Genomic DNA, 16,179 nt, shown 5'->3' on the forward strand with positions numbered 1-16,179 from the left:
TTGTCATATGCACAAGTCCACGTATGCACAGATGCAATGAAAAACCTACTTGCAACAGCACCAGAGACACATAGCATCGTATAAGCAGCATTTACAAGAGAAACACAAATAAAACATAGATTACACACTTTTTTTTACAAGAAAGAACACAATTACAAGAACACAATTAGAACACAAAAGGTCAATTTTAGTGCAAAGTGATCAAAGTAGTTTTTTTTTATTTTATTCTTTGGAATATGTGTTCACTGTGGAAGTAAATCTTTATTCCAAGTTTTTCAGCAAAGGGTAAGTGAAGGAAGAAGAGTGCATGGATCTTAATTTTATTCTACTTAATTGTAAATTTGTGTTCTTTTCTTTCTTTCTTTCCTTTGGGATTGACATGGAGAGAAAGAAGGGGCTGGAATCCACACTGGCCATGTGGAATCCACATTAACGTGTTAGAAATGTAAGTGCCTCTTTTCTGGATAGAGATTCCACATGAGAAAAAAAATTGGCATTTTGGGAAATTGGTGATTAGTGTCTACTTAAGTTGGAAATTTGATATTGGTATTTTCGGAGATAGATTGGAACAAGACGAGAGTCATCAAATGTTGCTTTCTTAACAAGAATGTTATTGAAAAAGGTTAAAAGATATTATCTATTGTCAACACACCGATTTTGAGTTTGAGTTTTGCTTAGGAAACTTGTTTTTTTTAATGTAATTACAGTGATTTTCTTGTAAAAATGCAAAGAGAGCAGCCAGGATTCAGGTCATCCCTGTCTCCTAGAATGCAAATGTGTGATGTGTTTTGAAGTCCAGCACACGATGGGTAAAGCGGCAATGAGGATTCAGCTGAGATCAGAGACGAGGTCAAACCGCAGCAAACCTTGGCTGACCATCATGAACCAGAGAGCGAAAGAGAGAAGGTAATATTCCCGCAGCTGGGCAATTGAGTTATGGGAAGGGGGGCGGAGGGGTGCTGGAAAAGGCAGTGGTTCACTCCAAGGTGGAACGGGACTACAAGTGGTGCTACTGACCAATGACACCTGTCCTCTGTGTGGCAGACCCAGCCAGTGGAAGCACTACACGCTCAAGTTAAACACCATGCTTCACCTTCTTCTCACCCATACAGGCAAACCAAGGGACCAAGTCTGTCCACTAACAATTTGTTACAGGAAACCTTAAATACGGAATGTCTTCCCCATGCTTCTTATCTGATGATTCTTGTTGGAAGCAGACCTATGGATGCAAGCGAATAGGAATATGGAGTTGATGGAGAGAGTACGTCAACGAACTGTGAAGAAAGGACTATCGTGGATCGGTAATTGTATTTTGCAATGAAGACTCTTTCTGGGTTTTGGTTGGCTAGTAGGACGGATCAGCATAGAAAAGTATTGGGAAAACAGACCCTGGAAGGGATGTGAGTTATGGTAAGAGGTAAAGCCCATCCTATTGTGTTACTGTAACATCTGGAAGTACATTGCACACAACTCTGACTCCTTCAGATTTTCCCTTTCTCCCATAATTTATAGATTTTTGGGGTATGCTAAAGGTAGAGAGATAGAGGCAGAATGTCAGGGAGCGGATTCCAGCCTTTAATAGATCAGTACGCAATGGTGCAATTATAGGATTCAACAAACGAACCCACACAGGAACGATCTCAATTGTGGCAGCAATGATATAACAAAGAAATTATAAAATCAGCCAATCCATGTACAGAATGTAATACTGTCATCTTTAACCCCTTCTCCCCCCCCACCCCAAACTTCTCCACCTATAATATCAGGTTTATTCACTGAACCTACCTATCCTATCAAAGAGCTCTCCTCCACTGCAATACTCCAAAAACAAGTACTGGATATGCACCTCCCGCCGATGCCCATAAAAGCGGACAATGTTTGCGTGGTTCAACATCTTATTGATGCAGATTTCCTTCTTGATATTATCAGGGCAGTCACGAGCACGAGTGGTGTCCACTTTCTTCACTGCCACGGCTTCCTCTGTTCGCCGATTAATTGCCAATTGCACCCTATGTTCAAATACAAAAGCAGTTATATACGATTCAAACCTTGAATGAACCTTGCTTCATTGAGTTAAATCCATCAGCAACAGAGCATAAACCAACTGGCTCTTCATTCCTGCTTCCCCATGCAATAAGATCATGGTTGATCCAATTTTGGCCTCAACACCACTTTCCAACTCTCTCCCTGCACACGTTGACTCCATGTAGTTCATATGCCTGCCAATATGTATTCCACGGCTCTGCCTCAACAACTCTGAAGTAGAGAATTCCAAAGCGTCACAACCCTCAGAAGAAATATCGCATCATCTCCCTAATAAATGGAAAACCAATTATTCTGAAACTGTGTCCTTAATACCCTCACTTGGGGAAACATCCTCTCAGCATCCACCCTGTCAATACCCTCAGAATCTTGTTTCAACAAAGATCTCTCATTCTTCCCTACTTCAATGAGCACCAGCCCGACCTGCTCACCCTCTCTTCTGTTAATTCTTCATCCAATTTAGTGAACCTTCTCTACACTCCCTCCAATATATCCTTCCTTAAAGACAAAGATCTAAAGTGTATGCTTAACTCCAGGTGTTATCTCACAAGCTCCCTATAAAGTCGCAACAAAGCATCCTTACTTTTCTACTCCGTAACCCTTACAATAAAGGCCAACATTTCATTAGCCTTCCTACCTACATGCCAATCATTTCTGTTAGCTGTAGTAGGGCTCCCAGATCAGTTTGCACTACAACTTTCTATAATCGCACTGTTTAAATAATAATCTGCTTTGTCATTCTTTCTTCCAGAGGAGGCAACTTCACATTTTTTCTACATTATACTTCATCTACCACCTTCTTGCTCACTCACTTAACCTATGCCCAACACTTTGCATGCTTTTTTTATGCTCTTCACCACTTGCTAAGCCACCTTAGGGGCATGGATAAGGTGGATGGTAGCAATCTATTCTCTGGGGTAGGGGAGTCCAAAACTAGGGGGCATAGATTAGCGTGAGAGGGGAAAGATTTAAAAGGGGCTCGAGTGGCAACTTTTTCACGCAGTGTGTGGTGAGTATATGGAACGTGCTGCTAGAGGAACTGGTTGAGGCAGGTACAATAGTATCATTTAAGGAGCACTTGGATAGGTTCATGGAGCAGCAGGGCTTAGAAGGATATAGGCTAATCACAGGAAATTGGGACTAGATGGGTGGGCACCATTGTCAGCATGGACTCGTTGGGCCGAAGGGCCTGTATTCATGCTGTATAGCTCTATGACTCTATCTTTATATTATCAACCTATTTGACAATATACACTGGAAATCACTTACCTACCAGTCCAGGGGAATCCACTCCAGGTCATACAGGTCTGACCCTAAACAATAACTTACCTGGTGGCTCCACTTCAAGAATGAAGAGTTGCCACCGCATATCTCGAAAATGTGGCAAGAGGGCTGGGCTGCAGGCGAGGCTGAAACGGCGTGGATACAAGACCCCCCTCCCCAGCATACTACTAGCTAACGTCCATTCCATTCAGAACAAAGTTGATGAACTAAGGGCAAGACTGACCTACCAAAGAGAACAGAGGGACTGTTGTGTACTATGTCTCACTGAAATGTGGCTTACACCTGCCTCACCTGACTGTGCTATTCAACCTGACGCCTTCTCAATTCATTGAATGGACCGTACAGAGTCCTCAGGCAAAGTTAAAGGAGGAGGGGTCTGCTTCTTAATCAATAACTTGTGGTGCTCGGGCATGACGGTCCTGGCGAGCTCCTGCTTACCCAGCCTGGAATATCTAATGGTGAAGTGTCGACCATTCTATCTGCCAAAGGAGTTTGCTTCAGCTATCCTGATGGCAGTCTATATCCCACCACAGACGGACATGAAGCCTGCACTCAATGAGCTATACTCTGTGGTCAACAACCTTGAGACAGGATACCCTGAGGCTCTCTTCATTATCGCAGGTGACTTCAATCAGGCCAAGCTCAAGAGTGTGTTACCAAAATACTATCAGCACATCTCCTGCTCCACCAGGGGCGCCAACACCCTTGACCACTGCTGTACAACCATCAAAGATGCCTTCCGAGCCATCCCTCGTCCTCACTTTGGGAAATCAGACCACCAGGCTGTGCTCCTTCTCCCTGCATACAAACAAAAACTGAAACGGGAGGATCCGGTACGGAGAGTCATGCAGTGCTGGTCTAAGGAAACAGATGAGCTCCTACGCGACGGCTTTGAGACAGTCGACTGGTCCACGTTCAAAGACTCAGCTGCCAGCCTTGATGAGTATGTCACCACCATCATGGACTTTATCAGCAAGTGTGTGGAGGACTGTGTACCAAAGAAGACAATATGGGTGTTCCCAAACAGGAAACCATGGATGAACTGGGAGATCCACTCCCTACTGAAGGAGAGGACTGCTGCACACAAATCTGGTGATCCTGATCTGTACAAGAAATCGATGTATGACCTTCAAAAAGCTATCAGGGATGCCAAGAGGCAATACCAACTCAAAATAGAGTCCCTGACCAGCTGCCAGTTATGGTGGGGCTTACAAGCCATAACAGGCTACAAGACAAAGTCGGGCTGCATAGCTAACAACAGCGCATCCCTTCCTGATGAACTTAACGCATTCTATGCACGTGTTAAATAGATGTAGCGAACAAAGTCACCCAGAATTTACAGCATAAAATCAACTCATTTGGCCGAAATGCTCAATTCCAAGTTTCATCTGACCTCCTCCTTCTCTACTTTATCGCATCCATTCAGCATATTTCTCACACACGCACCCTGAAGTGCATCTGACCTGTCAGTCAGATGCACTTAATACATTCTATGCATGTTTTGAACAAAAGTGGATTGTCACCATCCACCCTGACAACCACCAACACAGCTGAACCTGTGATCAGTGGAGGACATAAGATTAGTCTTCCGGAGAGTGAACACGAGGAAAGCACCTGGCCCAGATGGTGTCCCGGGCCATGTGCTCAGATCTTGCGCTGATCAACTGGCAGAAATATTTGCGGACACATTCAACCTCTCCCTGCTTCAATCTCAGGTTCCCTCCTGTTTTAAGAAGACCACTATCATGCCGGTACCAAAGAAAAGCAAGGTAACGTGCCTCAATGACTACCGACCAGTGGCTCTGACATCCACCATCATGAAGTGCTTTGAGAGGTTGGTCATGGCACGCATCAACTGCAGCCTACCAGACAACACAGACCCATTGCAATGGGTCTATCAGCAAAACAGGTCTACAGCAGATGCCATCTCCCTGGCCCTACACTCAGCTCTGGAGCATCTGGGCAGTAAAGACACATACGTTAGACTATTGTTTATTGACTACAGCTCTGCCTTCAATACAATAATTCCAAGCAAGCTTGTCACCAAAATCCGAGACCTAGGACTCAACACCTCCCTCTGTAACTGAATCCTTGACTTTCTAACAAACAGACCACAATCAGTGAGAATAGGCAGCAATACCTCCATGATTATTCTCAACACTGGTGCCCCACAAGGCTGCATCCTCAGCCCTCTATTCTACTCCCTATACACTCATGACTGTGTGGCCAGATTCTGCTCGAACTCCATCTACAAGTTTGCAGATGATACCACCATTGTAGGCCGTGTCTCAAACAGCGATGAGTCGGAGTACAGGAAGGAGATAGAGAGCTTAGTGCAATGGTGTCATGACAACAACCTTTCCCTCAATGTCAACAAAAGAGCTGGTCATTGACTTCAGGAAAGGGGGCAGTGTACATGCACCTGTCTACATCAATGGTGCTGAGGTCGAGAGGGTTGAGAGCTTCAAGTTTCTGGGAGTGAACATCACCAACAGCCTGTCCTGGTTAAATCATGTAGATGCCACGGCCAAGAAAGCTCACCAGCGCCTCTACTTCCTCAGGATGCTGAAGAAATTTGGTTTGTCCCCTTTGACGCTCACCAACTTTTACCGATGCACCATAGAAAGCATCCAATCTGGATGTATCACGGCTTGGTACGGCAACTGCTCTGCCCAGGACCGCAAGAAGCTGCAGAGAGTTGTGGACACAGCCCAGCGCATCACAGACACCAGCCTCCCCTCCTTGGATTCTGTCTTTACCTCTCGTTGTCTTCGTGTAGCAGCCAGCATAATCAAAGACCTCACCCACCCGGGACATTCTCTCTTCCATCAGGTAGAAGATACAGGAGCCTGAGGGCAAGTACCACCAGACTTGAGGACAGCTTCTACCCCACTGTGATAAGCCTATTGAACAGTTCCCTTATACAATGAGATGGACTATGACCTCACGATCTATCTTGTTGTGACCTTGCACCTTATTGCACTGCACTTTCTCTGTAGCTGTGACACTTTGCTCTGTACTGTTACTGTTTTCACCTGTACTACATCAATGCACTTTGTACTAACTCAATGTAACTGCACAATGTAATGAATTGACCTGCACGATAGGTTTGTAAGACAAGCTTTTCACTGTACCTCAGTACAAGTGACAATAGTAAACCAATACCCAACCTCCTCGTAGATTACAACTAATGCATCCACTACCTCTGCCGCCACTTCTTTGTAAGATGCTGCAGACTATCACGTCCAGGGAATTATCAACCTTTATCTCCATTAGTTCATCTTGTACTCTCTCTAATAAAAGTGCTTTAACTTCCTCTCTCCGTGCAGAGGCTTGTTATCTATTAGTATTAAAATTTTCCTTTAATCTATAATGAAGACCAATTCAAAAATCATTATTTAGAATCTGTTTTCTCATTATTAATTTTCCACATCCTCAGGGACCAACATTTACATGGGCTACTTTCTTGTATTTTATATCCCCCATAAAAACCCTGTCTATTTTTTCTATTTGATAATTTTCTCACATGTTCCACATTTTTCTTCACAACTTTTGGAACATCCTTTGTAGTTTTAAAAATTTCCAAATCCTCTGGCCTACCATTAACCCTCATAATTACGTATGCTATTTCTTTCAAATTCATACCATCCCGACTTCCTTGTGGGTCAGCCACAGATGGTGCACCTTCCCGTGGGGCTTTTCTTTCTCCGGAATATATCTTTGCTGCAATTTATGAAATACCTCTTTAAATAACTGCCATTGCTGACCTACCAAAGTATTTTTTTTAAGAACTATTTTCTCAGTTCACTTCGGCCAAGTTTACGACTTACTCGCCATATGCTCCTTCACCTAGAGTCTGCACCAGATCCCAATCTCCCACAAATGGAACCGCTATCATCCTGCACAATCACGACTGGTGCTGAAAAAGGTAACCCATCAACACAAGCTGAAGTAATCAGCAGGTACACAAGGCGGCTGTTTTTTATTTATTGACCTTTCAGAATTCATGCCTCGCTGGCAAGACCAGATCTTACTGCACATCTATAACTGCCCCCAAGAAGGTGACAGTGAATGCTACTTTGAACGACTGCAGTCCTGCTGGTGAAGGTTCTCTACACTGCTGATGGGGAGGGCGTTCCAGGACTTAGACCTAGCCACATTGAAGGACTGACAATATGTTCAATTAAAACACAAAGTGCTGGAAATAGCTGGCACTTTAGGCAGCGTTCTGTGGAGACTGAAACAGAGCTATCATTCCAGATCAATGACCCTTCTTCAATTGCTTCTCCCTCTACAGAATGCTGCATTACTGCTGAGTATTTTCAGTATTTTGTTTTTTTTCCAAATTTCCAGCAGTTGCGTTTTTTTTATTTTCAATACATTTCCAAGTCTGACTTGTGTGCAACTTGAGAGCAGGCAGACTTCCTAGACATCTGTTGCCCTGTCCTTGGAGGTGGAGTGAGTGATGGAGGTCATAGGTTGGAGAAGGGCGGTTAAACGTCACAAATGTTGGAGCTGCACAAATTTGGACAAATGCAGAATATTTATCGGATTTCCAACATTTGACTTGTAGATGGCAGAAAGGCTTCAGAATACCCGGAAGCAAGTCACTTGCTGCAGGTACCCACATTTTCCCCTGTTCATCGCCAGATTTTTTTTAATGTGACTGGTCCAAATGAATTTCTTGTCAACAGATTTTGACAGTCATGATGGTTGTCAATGAGGTCAGACAAGGTGGTTAGATTCTTTCCTGTGGATATTATCAATTGTGGAATGACTGTTATTTGCCACATGCCAGTCCATACTAACTACTGTTTAAATCTTGTTGGATGCAGGCACGAACTACTAAGCTGCAAATGGAATTGAACACTACACAACCGTCGACAAATAGCCCCATTCCTGACTATAGGATAGAAGAAAGGTCACTGATGAAGCAGCTGAGGCGTTCCTGGAAGAACACTTGTACAGCTGTCTGAGACTGGGATGAAGAACCACTGACAATCCTGCAGTCACCAAGGTCAGTGACTGAAAAACTCCTTTCTGGAATTCAGAGTGGCCCTAGCAAAACCCAAACTGAGCCTGGGTGAGTAGCTGCCACTTGACTGTAACGTCACTGGCACCTTCCTTTGCTTTGCTAATGATTGCCTGTCTGGGTGGCATTTGTCCTGCTATTGGTGAACAGGGCACAATCGGGCAGTTTCACACACAGTTTCGCAGGTACCAGTTGCAAATGTCCTAGAAAATAATCCAGGGGGGTGGGGGGGGATATAATCCGCTGAACTGTAAATACAATAGAGACCAGTCACAGAGCTCTGGCTGTACACGGTCCTATCGCTATACTGCAATAGCGAATGCACCGAAACAAATTGGGTGAAGACCACCCCCACCCCACACCCCCCTCCCAGCCTCCCCCACCCCACACCCCCCTCCCAGCCTCCCCCACCCCACACCCCCCTCCCAGCCTCCCTCGCCGCCCACCCCACCCCACACCCCCCTCCCGGCCTCCCCCACCCCACGTCCCCCCCAGCCTCCCTCGCCGCCCACCCCACCCCACACCCCCCTCCCGGCCTCCCCCACCCCACGTCCCCCCCACCCCACACCCCCCTCCCGGCCTCCCCCACCCCACGTCCCCCCCAAGCCTCCCTCGCCGCCCACCCCACCCCACACCCCCCTCCCAGCCTCCCCCACCCCACACCACCCCACACCCCCCTCCCTACGTCCCACAACCCACCCTCAACCCTCGGCCGCCCGAACCCGCCCTGTGCCCGATATCCCATCACTGCTCATCCAACAGTTGCCCCCCCCCCGGATCCCGCCCCGACCCGCCGCCGGACCGGGGCCCCCCGTCACCTGCTCCGCCAGCCGGACCGGGGCCCCCGTCACCTGCTCCGCCCGCCCCCACCGAGCGTCCCCGCCGCCGACACTTGGCTTCACGTCCGTCAGCGATCGAGTTTGGCGCCTTGCGTCCTCCCGACGCCAACAGCCAACGTCATCGCGCCCGCAGAGACGTAAGACGTCGGAGCCGGCGGGAGAATTCGAGCGGAAATCTCCGACTGCCCCGCAGACGGCTGGAGGCGGTTCGCCATCAGCCTATCAGGGTGAGGCTCGGGCGGGCGGGCTCAGCCCCTGCCATCTGGTTGGTGCAATGCTAAAAACTTTACATATGCATCCAGAAGTTTCAGTTAAAAGTGGAGAAAGACAAAAGTCTGTCCACTAGAATGAGAAATCCCAGCAGATCTGAGGCAAAGTTGAAGAGGGATCAGGATAGGTCGGAGTTTTTCAGGCAGTCAGCCTGAGTTAATAGAGAGAAGGTTACGAGGATCCGAAAGTGTCGGGGAATTTGTAGGTATCGCTTCTCGGCCTTTTGGCTAAGATCAAGTGTAGTATCTGTTCTTATCAGTTTAATATCTGATACGTCCCTTATCTAGGGACCATATATTAAATTGATTTTTGGAACAGGGAGATGGAATAGGGGCTTGCTCCGTCCACTCCGCGCATCGACCCGGTATTGCAGTGCCTCCGGGAACGGTGCACCTCCCTTCGGGGAACATACGACGTTCAAAAAATAGACTCTTTACCTCCTGGTTCATGTTGCATTAACATTGCCTGTTAATAACGGTGCAACAGTTTCATGTTTTAACTGTGTCTAACTTGATGTAGAATCACCCATCCGGAGAAAAAATCAAACTATACTATTTCAACAACTCTCTTCTCTCTCTCCGTTTCAAGGATGTTAAGGGGATCTGACAGGCAAGCGGTAAGTACGATGTAGATGACTTAGGGATCAAACCTACAGTTTCCCTGAACAGGTCTATGGGGGTGGTAAAAAAGTCATATATTGTGAATTAAGTGATTGTGACCTCTTCATTACTCACCCCCATCAGCTTCTCCACGGTAAATACAGACGAGAAGTATCTGCCCACACACGTAGACGACCACACTGATCCTTGTTGGGACTTATTCTCTCCCTCGCTACCCCCTTTGCAGCAGCATCACAGGCATACAGCATCAGATGAGCAGCATTATACGGCAAAGTAAGTTCTTCATTGCACCTCTGCACACACGGACTTGTGCAGATGGCAATAAACTCGACTTTGACTTTGCTCAGAATGAAAAATCTTTTGGGATTTGACTCTACCTTATCTGCCAAAGTATCTCATGTCCTCTGTTTGCCCCCTGATTTCCCTCTTTTGTGCACACATACATCCCTTACACCTCAAGGGACTCACTAGATCCCAGCTGCCTAGCCGCCATCTTTCTCCTGCCCAGAGCCTCAACATCCCTCATCAACCAGGGTTCCAGCTCTCCCTCCTTGACAACATGACTGCTGCAGGATCTGGTGTACACCACAGGATGGCACCAGTCAGCCCCAGGCCATTCAAGTGTCTACAGTTCTCCCACTGCACTGACTGGTCCAAGACCCACTTCCAGCTCTCTGTCTGTCCACAGGTTAAGTTAATAAATTGTTCATCCCGCTACTTTTTCAATGTAGCGAATGTCTTAATCTCCCATTTTTCATGGCCGTGAGATTACAGAGCCCACCATTATTTGTGCCTCACCTAACTTAAATATAGACATAAGAGACTGCAGGAGCAACAAACAAGATGCTGGAGGAACTCAGCGGGTCAGGCGGCAGCCGTGGAGGGAAGTGGACAGTCGACGTTTTGGGTTGAGATCCTTCATCTGGTCCCATTGAATTCGTCCAGCACTTTGTGTTGTTGTTAACTTAAATGTATGTCTTTTAATTATCAACATCTCTGCCAAAGGGAACAGTTGCTTCCTGTTCAACATGCCCAGGCCCCTCAGAATGTTATCCAGCACAATTAAATCTCTCTCTCTCTCTCTCTCTCTCTCTCTCTCTCTCTCTCTCCTCATTCCAAGCAAAAGTGGAATTGGTTTATTATTGTCACTTGTACCGAGAGGTACAGTGAAAAACTTGTCTTACATACCGATCGTACAGGTCAATTCATCATTGCACAGTACAAGGGAAAACAATAGCAGAATGCAGAATAAAGTGTCACAGCTATAGAGAAAGTTCAGTGCAGGTGGACAATAAGGTGCCACTTATTCAGTATTTCCATATGATATAAGAGATTGGAGGTGTATATATTAACGGTTATTATTGTTATCCCGGTCTCTTCGCACCATGTACTAATGTTATGTATATTAATTTGAAATTCAATAAAAAACAAGTGAGGTGCAAGGTCATAACGAGGTAGATTGTGAGGTCAGAGTCCATCTTATCGTACTAGGGGACTGTTCAATAGTCTTATAACATTGGGGTAGAAGCTGTCCTTGAGCCTGGTGATACGTGTTTTCAGGCTTTTGTACCTTTCTGCCCGATAGTGGGGGGAGAAGAGAGAAATGTCCAGAGTGGGTGGGGTCTTTGATTATGCTGGCTGCTTTACCAAGGCAGCGAGAAGTGTAGACAGAATCCATGGAGGGGGAGGCTGGTTTCTGGGATGTGCTGAGCTGTGTCCACAACTCTCTGCAGTTTCTTGTCGTCCCGGGCAAAGCAGTTGTCGTACCAAGCCGTGATGCATCTAGATCGGATGCTTTCTATGGTGCATTGATAACAGTTGGCAAGTGTCAAAGGGGAAATACCAAATTTCTTTAGCCTCCTGAGGAAGTAGAGGCACTGGTGAGCTTTCTTGGCCGTGGCGTCTACATGGTTGGACCAGGACAGGCTATCAGTGATGTTCACTCCTAGGAACTTGAAGCTCTGAACCCTCTTGACCTCAGCGCCACTGAGGTAACCCAGCTTAGGCAGGTTGCCAGCCTAGGCAGCCTCCCCCTGTAACTATAGTCCTCATCATGCACCACTTTGCCAGTGTTGGTGTTGTCAGTACACATGGTGCGTATGCTGGCCATTCACTACCTCCCTGCTTGGTCCTCCCGGTCGGTCTAGTGATAGAGTCATCGAGTCATAGAGTTATACAGCACGGGAAACAGGTTCTTTGGCCCATCTCATCCATGATGACCAAGATGCCCATCTAAGCTAGACCCATTTGCCCACATTTGGCCCCATATCCCTCTAAACCTTTGCTATCCATGTACCTGTCCAACTACACTTTAAACATGTTTATTGTACCTGGGGTTCAATCTGACAGGTCCTTTTTCCCAGTACTGATTTCGTCATCTTCTGCAATGTTTATTCTCCGGAGATGTCACTCCCCACCATCCTCTGAGTTATGGCTCTGTCCATCACTTACACCTATTCCATTCTTTAATTTCTTCAAATTTCTCCTGGCTTTCATAATCACTTAAACCCTTTAACCACCTGATGTGATTATCAGGGTGTCTGTCTGCACTTCTGCATAGGGTGCCTGCTCCCAGACATCCTTTTCTGTTTGTTCCCTTCTCCAGGACAGTGGGGCAGTTCACAGGGGTTGTAAAACGGTCCCAGCTGCATTCTCACACCGATACCAGCCAGGTGTCCAGATGTACCTGTCCAAGTGTCTTTTAAATATTGTCAATGTACCTGCCTCAACCACTTCCTCTGGCAGCTGATTCCATTTACACATCACCCCCTGTGTGAAAAAGTTGCCCCTCAGGTTCTATTAAATCTTTCCCCTTGCACCTTAAACCAAATGTCCTCTAGTTCTTGATTCCCCAACCCTGAGAAAAAAACTGTGGGCATTCTGTAAGATCACCCCTCAATTTTTCAACAGTCCAATGAATAAATTATTAACAAATGAAAGCATAAAATGCTGGAAACACTCAGCAACTCAAGCCACATCTGTGTGGAAAGAGAACCAGTTAAAGTTTCATGTTGAAGTCCTTTCTTCAGAACTGAGCAAAGTTAGTTTTAAGTTGCAGAGTTGTAGGGGGAGGGATGGACAGGACAAAGGGTATTGGTATTGGTTTATTATCGTCACTTGTACCAAGGTATAGTGAAAAGCTTGTCTTACAAACCGATCGTACAGGTCAATTCATTACACAGTGCAGTTACATTGGGTTAGTACAGAGTGCATTGATGTAGTACAGGTAAAAACAATAACAGTACAGAGGTAAAGTGTCACAGCTACAGAGCAAGTGCAGTGCAATAAGGTGCAAGGTCACAACAAGGTAGATCGTGAGGTCAGAGTCCATCTCATTGTATAAGGAAACCATTCAATAGTCTTATCACAGTGGGGTAGAAGCTGTCCTCAAGTCTGGTGGTATGTGCCCTTAGGCACCTACTCTGATAGGGAGAGACCAGGGTTGTGGAAATAATTCTAATATATATGAAATTATCTGGTAAACAGATAAATGAGAACAAATAAAGAGAAAATAAAGAAAGGGGCGTGTAAAAGACATGATATACAGGAAAGAGCCTTATGCTGTGCCTGGAATACAACTTTCAGTGAAAAGTTTGAAGAGTTATCAGGCTCCCACTGGGAGGAGCTGTTGTCATGGTGAGGGAGCTGCCCACCAGTTTCATGATGGTCAGGATGTTCTCTCTGCTTCGAGTCCCCGTGCATCAGTGGACAGCTTTTCCTGATCAAGAGCCGTCAGCCTTGGTAATAAATGAAGATCCCCAAGTCAGCCTTTGAGTTCTTGGAGCAGGCCTGGTGTGTGGCTCAGCCGCCTGACCATCGGGTATTGAGGCCATCCTCATATTTCACATTTTCTTCTGGCATGGAAAGGGACTATTTCGCCCATCAAGTCTATTCTGGCTTTAACATAGCACGAGAGCAGACCCTTCAGCCCACAATGTGCCAACCATGATACCAGTCTGAATGGAGAAGTGTGAGGTGGTACACACCATGTGCTGGCAGATGGGATTCGTTCAGACTGGTATCATAGTTAAGTTACAAAAATAAATACATAGTGCAAAAAAACTAATGAGGTCGTCTTCATGGGTTTATGCACCGTTCAGAAACCTGCTGGTGGAGGGGAAGAAGCTGTCCCTGAATCATTGAGTGTGGATCTTCAGGCTCCTGTACCTCCTCCCTGACGGTAGTAACGTGAAGAGGGCATGTCCCAGGTGGTGAGGGTCCTTGATGATGGATGCCGCTTCCTTGAGGCACCGCCTCTTGAAGATGTCCTCGATGGCAGGGAGGGTTGCGTCTATCTACTTTACCTGGTGAGATCACCATGCAACCTGTTCAACGAGCTCACCAGCCCATAGGCACGGTCCTTTGGCATCTTAAGTCAGCCTGCATCCACCAGTTGCAGCATGCTGATTGGTGCAGGATAACTCAACTACTCTCTCTGTAACTCATCATCCAGGGAGGCAGAGAGGGAGAGAAAACAAAGAAGCCCAATGAAGTGTGAAGAGGGGCACTGTGAATGGGTCACCCTGACACTGGGTCAGTTTCAACATGAAGACCGAGCTGAGACAGCTCTCGGGTTGACATCTGGACACCTGGCTGGTATCGGTGTGAGAATGCAGCTGGGACCGTTTTACAACCCCTGCGAACTGCCCCACTGTCCTGGAGAAGGGAACAAACAGAAAAGGATGTCTGGGAGCAGGCACCCTATGCAGAAGTGCAGACAGACACCCTGATAATCACATCAGGTGGTTAAAGGGTTAAGTGATTATGAAAGCCAGGAGAAATTTGAAGAAATTAAATAAAGGAGTGGGTATAATTGGCTGTAAAGTCAAAGCAATATCTAGGAGGTAAGTGAAGAAATGTGTAACAGGTGACTCAGAGGATGGTGGGAAGTGACACCTCCGAAGAATAAACATTGTAGATGATGAAATCAATACTGAGGAAAGGACTTGTCAGATTGAAGCCCAGCCAGGTTTATCTAGGGTAAATAATAGCTAACCACAAGAAGGCAGGGTCTTGGAAGTTGTAACTACGTAAAAGTGGTGTAACTAAGGAGTTAATGAGTATTGTTTGAAACTATGAAGCTTTGAATTGCTTATACTAATCGTGATTAATAGTTATTAGGAAAGGTCATTATTTGGGGTGGTTAATTGAGTGCTGAACTTTAATTGGCAACACTCTGCTGAGGGAAATGCTTCACACGATCTCCCTTATCTATGCCCCTCATAAGGTACATATTTATAATTTGGCAACATCCTGGTGAACTTCCTCTGCCCTCTCTCCAGTGCATTCATGACCTTCCTATAGTGTGGCAGCCAAAATTAAAATAAAATTTTAATTTTAATTTTAATTTTGGCTGCCACACTATAGGAAGGTCATGAATTCAGCACCTTATCTTGCCACCTTCATGCATCCTTGGACTTGTACACCAAGGTCCCTCTGTTCTGCCATACTCCCGAGAGTCCAATCCATTGTGGATCCTAGTTATTAATCCTCCCAAAATGGATCACCTCATTTTTCAGGATTGAGTTCCATCTGCCATTGCTCTGTCCCTCTCTCCAACGTCCATAGATTCCTGCGGCTAAAGACTACCATCCTCACCAACAATGGATTCCTGCATTTTTCCTACAACTGATGTCATGCTTATTGTTCCCTTCTGCGTTATTGTCAAATGGGAGGGTGACAATTTGTTGCCTTCCAATATGTGGGAACTATTCTACAGTCCGTGGTACTTTGGAAAATGGCAACATGTGCATCCATCATCTCTACAGACACTTCCTTCAAAAATAAAAACGCTAACATTTAGATCATTGGGTCCTGGCGATTTATCACCTTTACAGTTCCAATTATTTCTCCAATTTTTTGCTGATGCAAATTATTTTGAGTTCTACTTTGACCCTTTACCATAGTTCCCTACTATTGCAGGATGTTCCTATGTTACTTCTTCTGTGAAGTCTGCCACAAAGTATTTAGTTTCCCTATCATTTCTTCATTGCCCAGAGACATAATCTCAGGTTCACTCTGTCCCAGCCCTTGAAAACAGGGGAACTAGATAAGTCAAGCACAGAGAACCAGTGTGATTCATATTCTTTAC

The 16,179-nt window shown here is 45.8% G+C and overlaps 1 non-coding gene across 1 annotated transcript; it reads left to right on the forward strand.

Moving 5' to 3' along the window:
• The first annotated feature begins 9,675 nt into the window (after window positions 1-9,675).
• On the forward strand, window positions 9,676-9,866 carry LOC127583803 (U2 spliceosomal RNA). Its single transcript, XR_007958305.1, has one exon. It is a non-coding gene; the product is annotated as a U2 spliceosomal RNA (small nuclear RNA).
• The last annotated feature ends 6,313 nt before the right edge of the window (window positions 9,867-16,179 follow it).

The sequence above is a fragment of the Pristis pectinata genome, chromosome 27 (assembly GCF_009764475.1).
Source record: "Pristis pectinata isolate sPriPec2 chromosome 27, sPriPec2.1.pri, whole genome shotgun sequence".
NCBI lineage: Eukaryota > Metazoa > Chordata > Chondrichthyes > Rhinopristiformes > Pristidae > Pristis > Pristis pectinata.